The sequence below is a fragment of the Pseudorca crassidens genome, chromosome 10, assembly GCF_039906515.1.
Source record: "Pseudorca crassidens isolate mPseCra1 chromosome 10, mPseCra1.hap1, whole genome shotgun sequence".
NCBI lineage: Eukaryota > Metazoa > Chordata > Mammalia > Artiodactyla > Delphinidae > Pseudorca > Pseudorca crassidens.
Genome location: NC_090305.1, coordinates 8,919,922 through 8,941,086, shown reverse-complemented (window position 1 = coordinate 8,941,086; position 21,165 = coordinate 8,919,922). Strand labels below are relative to the sequence as shown.

The following is a 21,165-nucleotide window of genomic DNA, read 5'->3' as shown; positions in this document are numbered from 1 at the left end:
ACAAGAACAAAACATCTAAGAGCCACAGGACAATATCAAATGGTCTCATGTATAATTGGAATCACAGGAGGAGAAGAAAGAACAAACAGGGAGGCAGAAATATGTGAGAAATAATGGCCAAGAATTTTCCAAAAATAAACAACAAACCATAGATCCAAAGAGCTTAGAGAACCCCCATGGAATGAATAAGAATAAGAAAGATTAAGAATGAGGAAAGAAGGTGGAAAAAAAACAAAAAAGCAATAAAAGTTAAAAAAAAGAAAAGGAGAAAAACCACCTAGACAAATCATATTCGAACTGCTGAAAACTAAAGGTAAAGAGAAAAGTTGGGTAAAGGCACCCAGAGGGTAGAAAAATTATACAGAGAATCAAAGATAAAAATTAAAGCCAAATTCTCAACAGAAACTGTGGAGTGACATTTTAACACTACTGAAAAAAAAATAAACTGCCAACCCAGAATTCTACATCAAAAAATTATAGCTTTCAAAAAATGAAGGCAAAGCAGACACTTTTTTTTCTTTTTTTGCGGTACGTGGGCCTCTCACTGTTGTGGCCTCTCCCGTTGCGGAGCACAGGCTCCGGACGCGCAGGCTCAGCGGCCATGGCTCACGGGCCCAGCCGCTCCGCGGCATGTGGGATCTTCCCGGACCGGGGCACGAACCCGTGTCCCCTGCATTGGCAGGCGGACTCTCAACCACTGCGCCACCAGGGAAGCCCAAAGCAGACACTTTTTTTGGGAAAAACAAAAGCTGAGTGCATTCACTGCCAGCAGACCTGTACTGAAAGGTTAAAACTTTAATGTGGAGCTATACATATAAATAAAGAAATAAAGAGCTCTGAAAATGATAAAAACGAAAGGAAATTTTAAAAAGAATTTTAAAAATGTCATCGCTTTAAAATATAATACGACGTAAAGTTGTAGTGCACAATACAGTAGTTTGGTAGGCGAAATAATGGCTCTGTAAAAGTCCACCCTAATCCAAGGGACCTGAGAATAAGCCCCTTTACGTGGCAAAGGGGACTTTGCAGGTGTGATAAGGTTAAGGTACTAAAGTGGGGAGACTATCCTGGATTATCACAGGACCCCTTCAAACTTAGTCAATTGACAGAAGGGGCAGGAAAGAGATTTGAAGTATGAGAGACTTGACCTGCCATTTCTAGCTTTGAAGAGGAGGGGAACCAGGCTTCAAGGAACACAGGTGAACTCAAGAGGCTGGGAATGGCTTTGAACTGAGAGGAGGAACTCAGGCACACACAAGGATTTAATTCTGCCTAAGAGCAAGGAAACAGATTCTCCCCTAGAGCCTCCAGAAAGAAACATGGCCCTGCTGACACCTCGACTGCAGCCCAGTGAGACCATGTCAGGCTTCTGACCTACAGAACTATAAGATAAGAAGTGTTTCTTGAACTGCTAAGCTTATGGTAATTAGTTAGGCAGCAATAGAAAACTATCATAGGGGGCCACTGGCCACATATGACTATTTAAACTTAAAAACAAAGTCTGTTGCCCAAAAAAATAACTTTCTATGTTCTCTGACCACAACAAATTAAATGAGAAATAAACAGCCGAAAGACATCAGGAAAATCCCCAAATATTTGGAAATTGAGCAACATATTTCCAAATAACCTAGGGGTTAAAGAGGAAGTCATAGGGGAATTAGAAAAATCAAAACAAACATTCAGAGCACTAGGAAAACATGATAAAGAATATTTACCACACCAATGACAGGCAATACTCAAAATCAAACACGAGAGAAATCCCTAAAGTCTGGGACAACTAAAAGATTCTTGTAATAATCTCTATAATTTTTAATCATGTCTCCAAAGTATCTAGCTAATACAATAACAGAATAAAAAGAAATAAGATACAAATGACGGTAAGGAAGAAAACAGCATTATTTGCTGATAACATAATGGTCTCCTGGAGAACCTAGGAGAAGTAACTGAAACTCTACTACATCTAACAAGAGTTCAGTAAGTCAGCTGCCCACCCAAAACATACATGTATGAACCTTTTTGCTTATACCAAAAACAGTTAGAAAATACAATGAAAAAATATTCTATTTATAACAGCAATAAAAATAGAAAAATGCCTAGAAATAAATTTAGCACAAAATATTCAAAACATACAGAAAATTTAAAAGTCTTCTGATATGATTTCAAAAGGTACTTACAAAATGAAGAAACACATCATGCTCCTGGAGAGAATCAATATTTTGAGGATATCAATTCTTTCCAAATGTCTAAATTTTATACAATTTCAAACAATTTTTAAGATTTGCTCTTTAAAAAATATGACATGACTCTAATCTTCACCTGGGAGAATATTCTAAATTAGACAATAAAATTCTGAAAAAGAATTATATAAAGAAAGAGATTAAATAGTAAAGTATTTTCTCAAAATTAATGGTTAAGGGCTTCACTTGTGGCACAGTGGTTGAGAGCCCGCCTGCCGATGCAGGGGACACGGGTTCGTGCCCTGGTCCGGAAAGATCCCACGTGCCACGGAGCGGCTGGGCCCGTGAGCCATGGCCGCTGAGCCTGCGCGTCCGGAGCCTGTGCTCCGCAGCGGGAGAGGCCACACAGTGAGGGGCCCGCATACCGCCAAAAAAAAAAAAAAAAAATTAATGGTTAAACTGAAAATCCATAGAAAGACTATATATGCGTTTAGTATATGAAAAAGTGGCATATTTCAAAATCTTGGTGAAAGGATAATGTAGTTCTAAAATACGCAATGCAGGTTTCACAATGAGACAATAAAGTAAAGTAGATGTTAAGCAGACACCACGTTCCAAAATAAGTTAAATGAATTCAGTTAAGAAATAAAACCACAGAAAGAACTGGAAAAATATGGATAACTATTCAGCTAACTTTGAGAGTGGAAACACATTTACTAAGCAAAACAAACGAACGAACAAAAAACCCAAAAAACAAGCAAAAGAAAAACCACTTTAATATATAAAAGTTAAACACTCTCAGTGTATATCGAAAACACTTCAACATAGAAAAGCAAATGACAGAGAAAAGTATTGCAACATATAGGCTGACAACAAGTTAATATTCTAACTATAATAACATTTATAAGGGACTCCTAGTAATGACAAATTAAGTAAATCAAATGATCCTCCCTGAGAACATCAGAATAGTTAAACAAAATATGAACATTATCAGTTTAAAGGCACCAAACCACTAAGAAGGCAATGAAAAGGTACTCGGCCAAGATCTAGGGGAGGATAAAAGTCCAAAAAGTGAAATCAGCATCTGGGGCTCCTTTTGCTCAGAGAGGTTTTGCTTAACCAGAAGGAGCAATGAAAAGCTGAGCAGCTCTTTGGACAATCCAAAGAAGTGAAGGGTATAAATGACAGAACCCAGGGCAGGCCACGCATGGAGTCCCTATGAAAACCTACGTTTCCAGTCGAGATCTGGAAGGGCTTCATTCTAGGAACGCGAGAACTGATGTAGACCAACCTTTGCATGAACTGTAACTCACTTTCAGGGACCCAGAAAATCCACAAACCCCAAACTTGATTGAGTTGATACTGTATTGGCTAGTCCTCCTAGGAACCTGGTAGGAGCAAACTAAAATCTTCTTTGGAGGAAGATATCATCAACTTAGGCATCAAACTATTTCATTAGTTTTTCAAATAGAATGTCTAACTCATATTCAAAGATAACCAGGCACCTGAGAAGAGAATTCAACATGAAACAACCAACATTACAAATAAATTGACAGGGGTTCAATATATTGGAATTGATATAGAGACTTAAAAATAGACGTGCTTATTTTGTTCAAGGACAAGCATACTGAAAATTCCAGAGGAGAACTGAGAAGTATGAAAAGAGAGACAACATATTTGAAAAGCCAAATATAAATTACAGAACTGAAAAAATACAATCAAATTTAGACCTCACTGGAGGGATTTAAGTTCAGAACGTAACAGCTGAAAACAATGGGAAACTGAGACGGAAGTCAAAAGAAACAACACGGAATAAAGTATTGGGTTGGCCAAAAAGTTCGTTTGGGTTTTTCCATAACATATTATGGAAAAACCCAAATGAACTTTTTGGCCAACTCAATGCTAGGAGACAAAGGAATGCAAAATTCAGGAGCTAGATCTAAAACAAAGAGGATAAATTGCAAAGGCTGGAAATGAAATCTCAGAAGGTGAGGAGATAAATAATTGGGCAGAAGTAATATTTGAGGAGATAAGGTCTAAAAATTTTCAAAAACTAATGAAACACATGAATCTACAGATTTGAGAGTACTATAAACCACAAGCAAGATAAACACAGAGAAATCACACCTATGCAGCACATCACTATGAAGCTGCAAAAGTCAGAGACGAGGCCAAAAGCCTTACCAGTAACAGAAAATTTAATTATAAAGACAGATTACCTTCAAACAAGCAATAATTAGGCTCACACGTGTCAACTCAACAGCAACAATGTACTCAGGGAAATAAACTGCCAAGCTAGAATCCTATGCTTCTGTACTCAGAAAAAGTATTTTTCAAGAATGAAAAAGAAATAGACATTTTCTAATAAATGATACTTGAAATAATTTGTCATCTGAAATGTCACAACAGACCTGCACTAGTGGAAAACTAAAGACAATTCTTCATATAAAATAAAATTATCCCACATGGGAAACTAGAGATGTAAGACGAAATGAGTCCCAAAGTGATTAATGAGTGTGAAAAATGAAGATGAATAGCAACTGCATAAAAGTAATAAAAGATATATGTGGAATTCAAATACATGATAATAATAGCATGTAAGTCAAAAGCAGAGTAAATGGACACACCCATAAGAGAGGAAGGAACAAATGCTGTGGATGCAGAGCCCCAAAAGCTTGGAGCCAGTATCTGACACAACAGCAGCCTCTCAGAGCATCACCATGCTTCACTAAAGGCACATGGAGAGGAAGGTCAGTGTTCTTGCAGCACTGAGTGAAGAATAAGTTTAGTTTTACTAACCAAAATAGATTCAGAGCTTTGACAATATTCCTAATGGGGGAAATACACTACAAAACAATCAGAACATAGCAGCAACTCTGAACAAGAACCTCAGCCCTGAAAAGAAAAGCAGGAATGGGATATAAGTGGAATTTGAGATCAACTCCTCCAAAGTAACAACAAGAATCATTTAGTCAAGGGTTTACACAATGCAAGATACAACATTAAACTTTTACAGCATAACAAATAGGCAACAGAATACATTTTAAAGAACTGTTCATAAGAAATAGAAAAATAATTATGGGGTGAGGGAGGGAATCTGAATTCACCATTAACAGGTTATGATGTAGCAAAAAAAAAAATCAGGAAACAGAAAAAGAATATAGGTTTTAACAGAAAAGGAAAATGTAGGAGAATAAAGACATACTAAATTTTATACGTTACAAAATCTTTGTTAAAATAAAAATTTCGTTAAGTTTCAAAAAATTTAAACACTATGGGATCGGAGTATAGAGATGGCACACCTCTGTCACCTGGAGTTCTGTACTTTTAAATTCATCATGCACGGGTATTGTTCACATACAAATAAATGTGTAATGAAATACTCAACCCCAAAGCAGGTAGTGAGCAAATTAAGAACCCAACAAATAACTGCTTATTTAACAATAATTTAAAATATAGACCAAAACCTAGCAGATAGAGACAAAATAGGTACTCAAATATTTGTGTTAGTAATCATTCAAAGGCAAACAAATCTGCAGAACTTTTTTATATATAAAAGAAAATTTCTTAAGCAGTCAATATAATTTCAAAGAAAGAATTTTGACTGTAGGAATAAAAAATAAAAACAAAAATAAAATCAGAGATAAATCAAATTGAAAAATTTTAAAATACAATAAGTAACAACTATGTTTGAAAATTTTAATTAAATAAAAAATCAGGGCTTCCCTGGTGGTGCAGTGGTTAAGAATCCCCTGCCAATGTAGGGGGACGTGGGTTGGAGCCCTGGTCCAGGAAGACCCCACATGCCGCAGAGCAACTAAGCCCGTGCGCCACAACTACTGAGCCTGTGCTCTAGAGCCTGCGATCCACAACTACTGAGCCCACGTGCCACAACTACTGAAGCCTGCACACCTAGAGGCCGTGCTCCACAACAAGAGAAGCCACCGCAATGAGGAGCCTGTGCACTGCAATGAAGAGTAGTCCCTGCTCACCACTAGAGAAAGCCCGTGTGCAGAAATGAAGACCCAACGTGGCCAAAAATAAATAAAATAAATATATTTATTTAAAAAATCAATCTAATCAATAATAAATGTTCTCAGAAAGGAAAAAGGGGGACTTCCCTGGTGGTCCAGTGGTTAAGATTCTGTGCTTCCACTGCAGGGGGTGTGGGTTTGATCCCTGGTCAGGGAACTAAGATCCCGTATGCCACGCAGTGCGGCCATAAAAAAATAATAAAATAAATAAAATACATTTTTTAAAAAGAAATGAAAAAGGGTAGGACATAACAGAAAAAAAACTATTTAAAATTATAAGAGAAGGTTATACTCCATCTTAAAATATTTGGATACTTGTATAACATATAGAATATAAGAAGTTATAAATGCAATCGACCCAAGAAGGCACAAGCTTGAACAAGCCTCTAATTAAGGAAGAAAATAACAATACACCTACTGAAGACATATACATGCTCTTCTTCCTTTGCAAACATTCAACTTTCAAGTAAGTTACAGTAAACTTTCATATTAAACATAAGGAAAACCACCCAACACAATCAATTAAGTCCTGACACATCAAAACAGATTTAACATTACAGGCCAATCTCAGTGCATGGCACAGCCATTCCAAAGCCAGAAATTATCCTAGATCCATCCTTCTCTTGTACCCAGTGATCACCGCTGCTTGTTCTTTCACCAAACCATCATTACGCAAATATGTCCCTGGTGGACTTTGGATAGAAGAAAGCCTGGTTTTAAGTCCTGGCTTGACCACTTACTAGCTATGTGACCTTAGGGAAGCTCTGTCACTGTGCTTCTTCATTTGTAAAACGCACATAATGGCACCTCATAGGGTTGTGAGGATTTTTTGAGATAATACATGTAGAAAGCATGGTGTGGTGTCCAGAACTTCACTTTTAGCTCATTAATATTGCTATTGTTGATGATATTATTATTACCATTATTATTATTATATCATCATCATCGGTTGAATTGTGATACTAGAACACAATACGTAAACCAGTATTTTCGCATTCATTTTCTATAATACCAAACTGAATACTGAATAATACTGATTAACACGTGTATTTTAGCTTCAGTGAAACTAAATTTTAATACTCTTCTAATAAAAAATCATAAACATATATTTTGTTTGATGTCTTAGTTTATAAAAGAGCTTACATTATTCTAATATGTTCCATGTATTAGAATATAAAATAAGAATTATTATTTGAAATAAACTGAATACCATTAAAATAAAGAATATTAAATCAACGTAGAAAAATAAAATTATATCTCTTTCAGTAGTATATCCTTAAGAAATTATATCTCTTCAGTAGTATATCCTTAAGACCCAAGGTAACCAAACTGGGTCACAAGTTTATTTTTCTGCTAAAAGTTTCAGCAGCTAAGATGTTCTGACTCTATCTTACTCAAAAGAAAAGAGATGAGAGAGTTCCAAATATATTTCTCTGGAGTGTAGAACCAAATAATCCCCTTCTTGCCTCATTACTTAAGGAAATGCTTTAGAACAACTCTATGTTCTTTTGGAGCAATTGTAGTCTTTAAAAAAATTGTTAAAGCAAGCTGTATTTTTGTTTCAAAGAAAGTATTTCCAGTGGGCTTTATCTGTGTTAGCTTCCTCATGTGTAGACAGAGAATCTAATGTAGAATCCCTTTTATCAATTTCATAGCAATGTTCAGTCTACTTGTTTTGAAAATCTTTGAATCATCTGCACATAAAAGTTTTACTCTACTGACTACCATAGCATCAGAAGGACATTTTCAGATAAGTACAATTTTTGTTACTGATTTCTAATTTCATTCCATTGTGGTCAGAAAACAAACTTTATATTATGTCATTCCTCTTAAACTTACTGATAAAAATTTTTATGGCCTAGGTTATGGTCTATCCCAGAGAATGTGTCATGTACACTGGGGAAGAATGTGTATGTACTCTGCTGATGTTGGATGGAATGCTCTATGGATGTCTGTTAGGGCTGCTGGTTTATTGTGTTGTTCAAGTCTTTTATTTCCTTGTTGACCTTCTGCCTAGTTGTTCCATCCATTATTGAAAGTAGAGTATTGAAGTCTCCAACTACCCTATTGAATTGTCTATTTCTCCCTTCGTTTCTGTCAGTTTTATCTCATATATTTTGGGGCTCTGTTATGTTTATAACTGTTGTGTCTTCCTGATGGAGTGATACTTTTATCATTACAAAATGCCCCTGTTTATCTCTAGTAACATTTTAAAATTTAAAGTCTCTTTTGTCTGATATTAGTATAGCTATTTCAGCTTTCTTAAGCTTACCATTTACATGACATATCTTTTTCCATCCTTTTACTTTCAATCTACTGGTTTTTCCATCCTCTTACTTTCAATCTATTGGTCTTTTTCAATCTATTGATAGTTGTGTCTTTGAATCTAAAGTTTGTCTCAGCATAGACAGTATATAGCTGGATCTTGTTTTTTTATCCAGTCTGACAATCTCTGCCTTTCGACTGGACTGTTTAATCCATTCACATGTAATGTTATTATTGACATAGCTGTATTTATCTCTGCCACGTTACTTTTTGTTTTTAATACATGTTGTATCTCTTTTGTTCCTACATTTCTGCTTTACTGCTTTATGTTACATTAGGTGGTATTTTCTAATATAACATTTTAATTTCTTCAATGATTTTTTTTCACTATTTTTTTGAGTTATTTCCTTTGTAGTGCTTCAGCGCTTACCTTACATTTTAACTTATCTAACTTAATTCCAGTGAGACATGGAAACATTACAACTATATACCTCCTGTCTCTTTCTCCCTATTTCTGTGGAATTATTGTTATACATATCATATCCATAAACATTACACTCCAACAATACTATGATATAATTTTTACTTGACATAACTCTGTCTTTTAAAGATACCACTAAGAGAAGGAGAGCAAGTGCATACTTATAGCATTTGTTATTTGAACCTTCTTATTTGCCATTTTGATAAGCACTTTCAACCTGACTTTTAAGGAGCACCTCAGAAAAAATGTTAAGAACAACCTTGTACTTCAAAACAGGTCCTCTTTGGCTATGTTCTAGCCAAGTTAGCAAAGAAGGTAATAGAAAATTGACAACAATCGAGATGAGGTGTTACAAAATAAGTATATTTTCTATTTTTATAACTTGTTCTAATGTCTTATAATATGGTTTGTATGAAAATAGTGAGTTGAAACAAAAGATAAAAATGTGAATGTTGCCAACAAGATAGCTGACACTAATAAAAACCAAGTATTCTGATATATTTCTGCAGGTTTAAAAAGATTACCTGGTAGAAAGCTGATTCAGACTTTGATTCAAACAATAAGTTTACAAAATAACAATCATACTTCCCTGACCAAAGAGTAATACAAATTCATATCCTTTTGCTTCGTTTTCATTGAGAAAGATTCTAAAAACCTTGGTGATTTTTCTAAGAAAGTTCCTCAATTCTTCAGAACATCACAACTTCCCACCAGGTTAACTAAAATGTTATATAAACATTATAAACTACACCAAGAGTAGTCTTAATCTCAGTGTTCAGAAAAATCAAAAGAAAGGATTCATTTGTACTAGATGTCCACAGTCTCTACTAAAGACTAAAGAATGAAGCTTTTATTTTTGTTAGAGAGACATACAGAAATGATCTTTATATATCACTGCAGCTATATACAATTAAATTATATAGATTAAATTTTGGAGATAATTTGATATAATCAAACAATTTACTTCAGATATGCAGTCTAGATTACAGCAGGAGAAATAAAATATATCGATTTAAACACACTTCGAAAACAGAAGAAAGTAAAAGTATATATTGTTTAAAAGCCATGCCTGCTGTGTAAAGGAATCCATCCGTACCACACCTCCATCCACCCACCCAGCCATCCATCTTCATTTATTAATAAATATTTGCCAAATGCCTACTGTATGCACTACGAGCCATAGAAGGTGCCAGTATATGATGTTGGGCAAACTGAACTACAGCATTCATGAGGACACTTGTGTGGCAGCGGTGAGGGGAAGAGCTTAAGGGATGAGATCTCATAGGCTGTGTTAGGGAGCTTTGTCTTGTCTTCACACTGAAGAGATACAGGAAGCCATTAAAGAGGTTTGTCAACAGTTACTAAGTGGCTAACTTCATGCTAGGTGGTGGGCTTCAAGAAATAAACACCCATAGCAACACCCCCATTCTTGGTTCCCTTGCAGAGCTGTACTTCCAATACAATCTGTCAAATCCTTTCCACATTAGCTAAACATCCAACTAGGCACACGTTACTATACACATTTGCTCTCATTTAAATTTTCTTCAGTCCTCTTCCTGCCTTTTCTCACTCATCAAGAGAGTCTCATTTTCTTCTTCCAAATCTTTTCTTGAATGAAATAGCTACTATTGTATCCCATGCTTGGTGGTTAGTGCAAAATTCTAAATTATCATCCTTAAAATTTGATATTCTTCTTATATATAGCATAGCCCAACAAAACACACTCTGAATACTGAAACAGTAGCAAAAGAATGCCCTGTTTGGGTGAAATGGTACTTTGTTGTTTCCACAGCTGTTTGCTTTCAATTTTTTTAAGATTTATTTTCTAGAATTTCACACAATCGTTTACCTATCTTCAACTGATTCTGCCTTCCCATTGCTTTTATTTTCTATTCTTTCTTCCCCAGAATTATATCCCTGACTTCCACGCAACATGTGTACTGCTTTCTCTGATCTGACTAAACATGAGAAAAAAGAACAAGTCTCCATGTAGGCAATAAACATCTGAACCCGCCTCTCTTTTTTTTTCTTTCTTTTGCCCCATACATAGGATACAGAAGCAAAGCTGGAGAAAAGCTTAAATAAATCAACAGCAATACACACATTATCCTTTTAAGTCAGTCTGCAACACGATTCATATAAAAAATAATAGAGGCATATGCATGAGGTCAATTATCTAAGAAAGTGAAGATGGTAAATTAAACATAATCTGGGCTTTTTTCCTTATCATTCTTCCATGAATCCCCAAGTGAACCAACAGAATGAGACCCATTTCTTTGGTTTCCACAGTCCTGAGAGATGCTGTCCTCAAAGCAGCTCAAATCCATACATCATAATCTGAACTATTTCATATCTCTCTTGTGAAAAAATGAAGCAGTGGACATAAACACACACTTTATAGAATCTTAAACAAATGCGTTTTGAACATTTTAATCTCCCTGAAACCCTGGGTCACCTTCCAATCAATTATAAAGGCGCTGTGTCCTGACTTAACTGGCAGTGACTTTTTCCATTCCTAAATGGTGCATGAAATCACGTTGCATCTTACAATCAATAGCATTTTGAAGTCAACAGAATAGGCTATGAAACTGTAAAAGAATGCAAGCCTTTCAATGAATTCTATAACAGTTAATCTTGCTAACTATTTTAGCCTCTAATTTAATAAATGATTACACCATAGAGTGTAATCAGTAAGATTCATAGGAAATATACTGAGGGTTTTGGCCTCTCATAATTTGTAGGAAGCAAAGTTTTACGTTTTGCATTTAAAAACCGTGAACAGAATACTTACAGACATTTATTTTACATAAATGTACTAAAAGGTGCTTTGTTTATCATTATGCAGATCATCTTCCATAAAGCCGGCACCAGTCTAGTTGCAAAGCAATGATCTCTTGGGATTTAGTATTTTTAAATCTCGAAATACTGACAGCATTGACATATGATACCTTTAACTCATATACATGGCACAAATAATTAAAATAATACTAATTTTCCTGTTACGTGAGCCATTAGCATTGCCTATTACACTAAAAAAGAACACTTCAGGAGACCTGAATATTTAAATTTGAAATTCCAAGTAATATAGCGTGAGAAGAAAAAAGAGATGACTTTTTTTTCTAAAAAACAGAAAATCTGTTCCTGTTTTCCCAAGGGAAATTAGTTAGGCACTGCTGCCAGACTACAGAAAACCTCATGAATTTTGATTCTACCAATTCAGATTTTATGATAATTTGGGCAAGAGCTGAGTTAAACAGGTTCCGTTAAGGTACAGACTTTTTCTTTCCTATCTATTTCCTAGGGCTAAAAAGAACGGATGATGCATAATAAAAAATTACTGAATAAAAGAATGAACTAATAACAACTTTACAAGGAAAACATGATGATTTTTTGAGCATTTAATATTAAAAAGTAGAATTTATAAATATATTTATTTAAAATAAACAGCCATTGAGCTCTACCGACCACCAGTCCCTCCCATCAGGAAGCTTGCACAAGCCTCTTAGATAGCCTCATCCAGAAGAGAGCAGCCAACAGAAGCAAGAAGAACTAGAATTCTGTAGGCTGTGGAATGAAAACCACATTCACAGAAAGATAGACAAAATGAAAAGGCAGAGGACTATGTACCAGATGAAGGAACAAGATAAAAACCGAGAAAAACAACTAAATTTAGTGCAGATAGGCAACCTTCCAGAAAAAGAATTCAGAATAACGATAGTGAAGATGATCCAGGACCTCGGAAAAAGAATGGAGGCAAAGATCAAGAAGGTGCAAGAAATGTTTAACAAAGACCTGGAAGAATTAAAGAACAAACAAACAGAGATGAACAATACAAAAACTGAAATGAAAAATATACTAGAGGGAATCAATAGCAGAATAACTGACACAGAAGAACGGATAAGTGACCTTGAAGACAGAATGGTGAAATTCACTGTGGCAAAACAGAATAAAGAAAAAAGAATAAAAAGATATGAAGACAGCCTAAGAGACCTATGGGACAACATTAAACGCAACAACATTTGCATTATAGGAGTCCTAGAAGGAGAAGACAGAGAGAAAGGACCTGAGAAAATATTTGAAGAGATTATAGTCAAAAACTTCCCTAACATGGGAAAGGTAATAGCCACCCAAGTCCAGGAAGCACAGAGTCCCAGGCAGGATGCACCCAAGGAGAAACACTCTGAGACACACAGTAATCAAACTGACAAAAATTAAAGACAAAGAAAAAATATTAAAAGCAACAAGGGAAAAATGACAAATAACATACAAGGGAACTCCCATAAGGTTAACAGCTGATTTCTCAGCAGAAACTCTACAAGCCAAAAGGGAGTGGCACGATATATTTAAAGTGATGAAAGGGAAGAACCTACAACCAAGATTACTCCACCCGCAAAGGATCTCATTCAGATTCGATGGAGAAATCAAAAGCTTTACAGACAAGCAAAAGCTAAGAGAATTCAGCACCACCAAACCAGCTCTACAACAAATGCTAAAGGAACTTCTCTAAGTGGGAAACCTAAGAGAAGAAAGGGACCAAAAAAAAAAAAAAAACACCCAAAACAATTAAGAAAATGATAACAGGAACATATATATTGATAATTACCTTGAATGTGAATGGATTAATTGCTCCAACCAAAAGGCACAGGCTCGCTGAATGGACACAAAAACAAGATCCATATATATGCTGTCTACAAGAGACCCACTTCAGACTTAGGGACACATACAGACTGAAAGTGAGGGGATGGAAAAAGATACTCCATGCAAATGGAAATCTAAAGAAAGCTGGAGTAGCGATATTCATATCAGATAAAATAGACTTTAAAATAAAGAATGTTACAAGAGACAAGGAAGGACACTACATAATGATCAACGGATCAATCCAAGAAGAAGATATAACAATTATACATCTATACGCATAGACTGTATCCAACACAGGAGTACCTCAATACATAAGGCAACTGCTAACAGCTATAAAAGAGGAAATCGACAGTAACACAGTAAGGGTGGGGGACTTTAACACCTCACTTACACCAATCATCCAGACAGAAAATTAATAAGGAAGCACAAGCTTTAAATGACACAATAGACCAGATAGATTTAATTGATATTTTTAGGACCTTCCATCCGAAAATGGCAGATTACACTTTCTTCTCAAGTGTCCATGGAACATTCTCCAGGATAAATTACATCTTGGGTCACAAATCAAGCCTCAGTAAATTTAAGAAAATTGAAATCACATCAAGCATCTTTTCCGACCACAACGCTATGAGATTAGAAATAAATTGCAGGGAAAAAAACGTAAAAAACACAAACACATGGAGGCTAAACAATACGTTACTAAGTAACCAAGAGATCACTGAAGAAACCAAAGAGGATATCAAAAAATACCTAGAGAAAAATGACAATGAAACCACGATGATCCAAAACCTATGGGATGCAGCAAAAGCAGTTCTAAGAGGGAAGTTTTTAGCAATAAAATCCTACCTCAAGAAACAAGAAAAATCTCAAATAAACAATCTAACCTTACACCTAAAGGAACTAGAGGAAGAAGAACAAAGAAAACCCAAAGTTAGTAGAAGGAAAGAAATCATAAAGATCAGAGCAGAAATAAATGAAATAGAAACAAAGAAAACAATAGGAAAGATCAATAAAACTAAAAGCTGGTTCTTTGAGAAGATAAACAAAATTGATAAACCTTTAGCCAGACTCATCAAGAAGAACAGGGAGAGGACTGAAATCAATAAAATCAGAAATGAAAAAGAATTGACAATGGACAATGCAGAAATACAAAGCATCATAAGAGACTACTAGAAGCAACTCTATGCCAATAAAATGGACAACCTGGATGAAATGGACACTTTCTTAGAAAGGTATACTCTTCCAAGACTAAACCAGGAAGAAATAGAAAATATGAATGGGCCAATCACAAGTAATGAAATTGAAACTGTGATTAAAAATCTCCCAACAATAAAAAGCCCAGGACCAGATGGCTTCACAGGTCAATTCTACCAAACATTTAGGAAAGAGCTAACACCCATCCTTCCCAAACTCTGCCAAAAAACTGCAGAGGAAACAACACTCCCAAACTCATTCTACAAGGCCACCATCACCCTGATACCAAAACAACACAAAGATACTACAAAAAAGGAAAATAACACACCAATATAACTGATGAATATAGATGTAAAAATCCTCAACAAAATACTAGCAAACAGAATCCAACAACACAGCAAAAGGATCATACACAATGATCAAGTGGGATTTATCTCAGGGATGCAAGGATTCTTAAATATATGCAAATCAATCAATGTGATACACCGTATTAACAAATTGAAGGATAAAAACCATATGATCATCTCAACAGATGCAGAAAAAGCTTTTGACAAAATTCAACACCCATTTATGATAAAAGCTCTCCAGAAAACGAGCACAGAGGGAACCTGCCTCAACATAATAAAGGCCATATACGACAAACCCACAGGAAATACCATGCTTAATGGTGAAAAAATGAAAGCATTTCCTCTAAGATCAGGAACAAGACAAGGATGTCCACTCTCACCACTATTATTCAACATAGTTTTGGAAGTTTTAGCCATGGCAATCAGAGAAGAAAAAGGCATAAAAGGAATACAAATTGGAAAAGAAGAAGTAAAACTGTCACTGTTTGCAGATGACATGATACTATACATAGATAATCCTAAAGTTGCCACCAGAAAACTACTATAGTTAATCAATGAATTTAGTAAAGTTGCAGAATACAAAATTAATACACAGAAATCTTTTGCATTCCTATACATTGACAATGAAAGATCAGAAAGAGAAATTAAGGAAACAATCCCATTCACCATTGCAACAAAAAGAATAAAATACCTAGGAATAAACCTACCTAAGGAGGTAAAAGACCTGTACTCAGAAAACTATAAGACACTGATGAAAGAAATCAGAGATGACACAAACAGATGGAGAGATATACCATGTTCTTGGATGGGAAGAATCAATATTGTGAAAATGACTATACTACTGAAAGCAACCTACAGATTCAATGCAATCCCTATCAAATTACCAATGGCATTTTTTACAGAACTAGAACAAAAAGTCTTAAAATCTGTATGGAGGCACAAAAGACCCCAAATAGCTAAAGCAGTCTTGAGGGGAAAAAAAGGAGGTGGAGGAATCAGACTCCTTAACTTCAGACTATACTACAAAGCCACAGTAATCAAGACAGTATGGTCCTGGCACAAAAACAGAAATATCGATCAATGGTACAGGATAGAAAGCCCAGAGATAAACCCATGCACCTATGGTCAACTAATCTATGACAAAAGAGGCAAGGATATACAATGGAGGAAAGCCAGTCTCTTCAATAAGTGGTGCTGAGAAAACTGGACAGCTGCATGTAAAACAATGAAATTAGAACACTCCCTAACACCATGCACAAAAATAAACTCAAAATGGGTTAAAAACCTAAATGTATGACCGGACACTATAAAACTCTTAGAGGAAAACATAGGAAGAACACTCTTTGACATAAGTCACAGCAAGATCTTTTTTGACCCACCTCCTAGAGTAATGGAAATAAAAACAAAAATAAACAAATGGGACCTAATGAAACTTAAAAGCTTTTGCACAGCAAAGGAAAGTACAAACAAGACAAAAAGACAACCCTCAGAATGGGAAAAAATATTTGCAAACGAATCAATGGACAAAGGATTAATCTCCAAACTATATAAACAACTCATGCAGCTCAATATTAAAAAAACAAACAACCCAATCCAAAAATGGGCAGAAGACCTAAATAGACATTTTTCCAAAGAAGGCATACAGATGTCCATGAGGCACATGAAAAGCTGGTCAACATCACTACTTATTAAAAAAATGCAATCAAAACTACAATGAGGTATCACCTTACACGGGTCAGAATGGCCATCATCAAAAAATCTACAAACAACAAATGCTGGAGAGGGTGTAAAGAAAAGGGAGCCCTCTTGCACTGTTGGTGGGAATGTAAATTGATACAGCCACCATGGAGAACAGTATGGAGGTTCCTTAAAAAACTAAAAATAGAATTACCATACGATCCAGCAATCCCACTACTGGGCATATACCAGAGAAAACCATAATTCAAAAAGACACCTGCATCCCCAGTGTTCACTGCAGCACTATTTACAATAGCCAGGTCATGGAAGCAACCTAAATGCCCATCGACAGACGAATGGATAAAGAAGATGTGGCACATATATACAATGGAATATTAGTCAGCCATAAAAAGGAACAAAATTGGATCATTTGTAGAGACGTGGATGGACCTACAGACTGTCATACAGAGTGAAGTAAGTCAGAAAGAGAAAAACAAATATCGTATATTAACGCATATATGTGGAATCTACAAAAATGGTACAGATGAACTGGTGTGCAAGGCAGAAATAGAGACACAGATGTAGAGAACAAACGTATAGATGCCAATGGGGGAAAGTGGCAGGGGGGAGGAGCTGTGGGTTGAATTGGGAGATTGCGATGGACATGTATACACTAATATGTATAAAATAGATAATAAGAACCTGTTGTATTTAAAAAAAAAAATAAAAGAATGGGTAAGAGGATACAAACCCAAAAGGAAACAACCACACACACACACACACACACACACACACACACACTTTCTCTCTCTGTCTCCCTTACTCTCTCTCTCCCTTTCTCTCTCTCTCTCTCTCTCTCTCTCTGTCTTTCCCACTAACCAGAATTCATCTCACAATTGAAGATAAGAAATATTGGGGATTAATCATACTTTTGGTTAGGTTATAAAAATAAAATAAAAAATAAACAGCCATTAATGCTCATTTAATTACACTATTTCCTGGTAATTAATTTATAAACTAGCTAGCATTATTATAATACTGAAATAATTAAACTGTGTTCCTTTAAAAAATTCAATAGTTCAGACATCTCACTAATATATTACACTAGCCCTTCCATTGACTGTATCCGTGTGAGCTTTCATTTTATAAATTGCTAATGCCTTTCCAAGTTTATAACATTTTAAGTAACCCAACCAAGTTTTGTTTTATTGCACATACTTTCTCTCAGGCTGTTTTAAAACATTTTAATCTTATCTTATATTTAATTTTATCTTAACATTATTCATTTTAATTTAATAAAAATCAGTCCAACTTTTCCAGTATGCCACCTAAAGTTTAGTCTCACTTAGGAAGGACTTCATCATCCCTAATTATAGGAACATGCTCTTGTATTTTCTTAAGTATTCTTAGCAGAATTCTTAAGGAAGAGAATGTCACTGGCATTAAAGCATAACCTTATTAACATAAAATACTATTCCAAATGAAACTTCATTTCTTTTTTTTTAATATCACATGTGCTATTTAAAAAAGAAAAAAAATGGGAGTGTTTTTCACTCCTTGCAAACTTATTCATATTATAAGGAGCTTAAAAAAATTTAGGAAAGTAGGTGAGCAAACTCTGGCTTTCATATTTACCCACTAATTAGAGTTCACAATCTAGTTTTTTGCTCATTAGTCTGTCATGTTCACTTCTGAATTACTCAATCTAGTTTTACATAGGAACCTAACTTCCCTCAAGCTTCCCCAGATAACAAGAGGGTAATTCCAGGCCATTCATTATGCCTATGTTAACAAAAATCCTACTTGTCAAGTGACTCCTTGGAGCAGGTCTGAATATCACAGAGTTATTTCAGCAGGACAGATTCCTTAATGTATTTCTTAAGCCATAAACTGCTTATATCCTTAGGACCCATTAGTCTCATATACATGGTAAAATAGATGATTAACTGAAATTATCTTTTAAATAAAAATTTTCTGGTGGCTAGAGTATATAATTTCAGAGTGATGGCTTCTAAAAGGAAACTATAGGTATTATGGTGGTGATTTCAGGATTTTGCTGTTTGAGACAGAATAATATGAAAAAATCCCAGTGCAAGCTGACCTAAAATCTCCACCTTTTCCTATACCCACTGTTTGACTCCTATTTTTTCCTGAATCATTACAATATTCTTTTAAAAGGTGATCTCTTTATTCAACGGCTTAATTTAGAACAGGACTAACTGTACTACAGATTTAACTATCACTAGAATACAGCTCTCATCCAGTTATGATGCAGAATAATATTAGAATAACACAGACTAGAAAAGTCCTCATGCCACTTTCTGGTTGCAGTCCCTGGGATAAGGTTATTTAACAGTTTTCAACTTCAGCTTTTCCATCTTTGTAAAATGGTGAATTTATCTGTAAAATGCTGAATTCTAAATTTCTAACATAAATTCTAGGAGCATTTTTATAGAACATTCCCTGAAACTTTTGACTATACTGTATTCAGAAACAGAGAGTAAATTATTTTAGAAATACAAACTGGTTTTAAAAATCAATTAACATAACAATGCAATTAAGTCAGAAATCACTAACAAAAAAATAAAATCCCCAACCATCCCCAAGGGAAAAAAATTCTATCAAGAGAGGGAAAAAAGAAACCAGCACAGAAATTAATGAAAGCAGCGAACATGAAGTCATATTTAATACAGCTAAAGCAAGGTCTACAAGGAAATCAATAGCTTTAAATGATTCTAACAGGAAAGAATAGACTTAAAAATGAATAAGCCCAGTTTCCAACTTAAGAAATTTCATAACAGAATAAGCTCAAAAAAGAGGAAAAGATAATAAAGAGAAAAATGTAATGAAATGGGAAAGTATGATACAAGAAAATATCAAGAAACTCAGAAGTTGGTACAATAAAAGGGGAGTGAAGCAGACAAACCTCTGGCAAGACTAATCAAGACAGAGAGAAAAGGCACAAATGAACAATATTAACAGTGAGAAAATGGAGACACAACTACAGGTCCAGCAGCAATGAGAGAGAGTAAGAGAATACCATGAATGACGTTTTGCCAATAAATGTGAATGGTTAATAAAATGGATAAATTATAAGAAGAATATCTGATTGAAGAGAAAAAAGAAAACTCGAATAATCTCATATTATTAAATACATTGACTTGGTCAATTAATCTATGACAAAGGAGCAAGAATATACACTGGAGAAAAGACAGTCTCTTCAATAAGTGGTGCTGAGAAAACTGGACAGCTACATGTAAAAGAGTGAAATTAGAACATTCTCTAATACCATATACAAAAATAAACCCGGAATGGATTAAAGACCTAAATGTAAGACTGGATACTACAAAACTCCTAGAGGAAAACACAGGCAAAACACTGTTTTTCATAAATCACAGCGGTATTTTTTTTGGATCCATCTCCTAAAGTAAAGGAAATAAAAGTAAAAATAAGCAAATGGGACCTAATTAAACTTAACAGCTTTTGCATAGCAAAGGAAACCATCAACAAAATGAAAAGACAACCAAGTGAATGGGAGAAAATATTTGCAAATGATGTGACCTATAAGGGATTAATATCCAGCATACATAAACAGCTCATACAACTCAACATCAAAAAAAAAAAACCTGATTAAAAACTGGGGCAGAAGAACTGAATAGACATTTTCCCAAAGAGGAAATGCAGATGGCCAACAGGCACGTGAAAACATCACTAATCATCAGGGAAATGCACATCAAAACCACAATGAGGTATCACTTCACACCCATCAGGATGGCTATCATCAAAAAGAACACAAATAACAAATATTGGTGAAAATGTGGAAAAAGGGGAACCCTTGTACACTGTTGTGGGAATGTAAAATGGTGCAGCCACTGTGGAAAACAATACAGAGGTTTCTCAAAAAGCTGAAAATAGAACTACCATATGACCCAGCAATTCCACTCCTGGGTATATATCCAAAAAACCAAAAACACTAATTTGAAAAGATACATGTACCCCAATGTTCATAGCATCATCATTTACAATTACCAAGGTATGTGTCCATCAACAGATGAATGGATAAAGAAGATGTGGAATACATACACACAGAATGGAATACCACTAAGCCATAAAAAATAATGAAATTTTTCCAACTGCAAATAATATAATTTTATTTTTAAAGCTCAAACTCAGACAAAACCAAAAAGGATATTGTTTGAGAATACACAATTATTTTTAAGAAGCACTAAAATGATGATGCAAACTTAAGAACACTTAAATATCTCTACCAAGCAGATAGTGGGATGAAATGGAGACTAGCATGTAGGCTGATACAACAGTACATATTAGCAATGTGCCAGTTCTTAAATTGG

General features: G+C 35.0%; 1 protein-coding gene across 7 annotated transcripts in view; it reads right to left on the bottom strand.

Moving 5' to 3' along the window:
- The window catches only part of HIVEP1 (HIVEP zinc finger 1), a 143,246-nt gene that overhangs the window by 46,062 nt on the left and 76,019 nt on the right, over window positions 1–21,165 (bottom strand). The window lies entirely within an intron of this gene.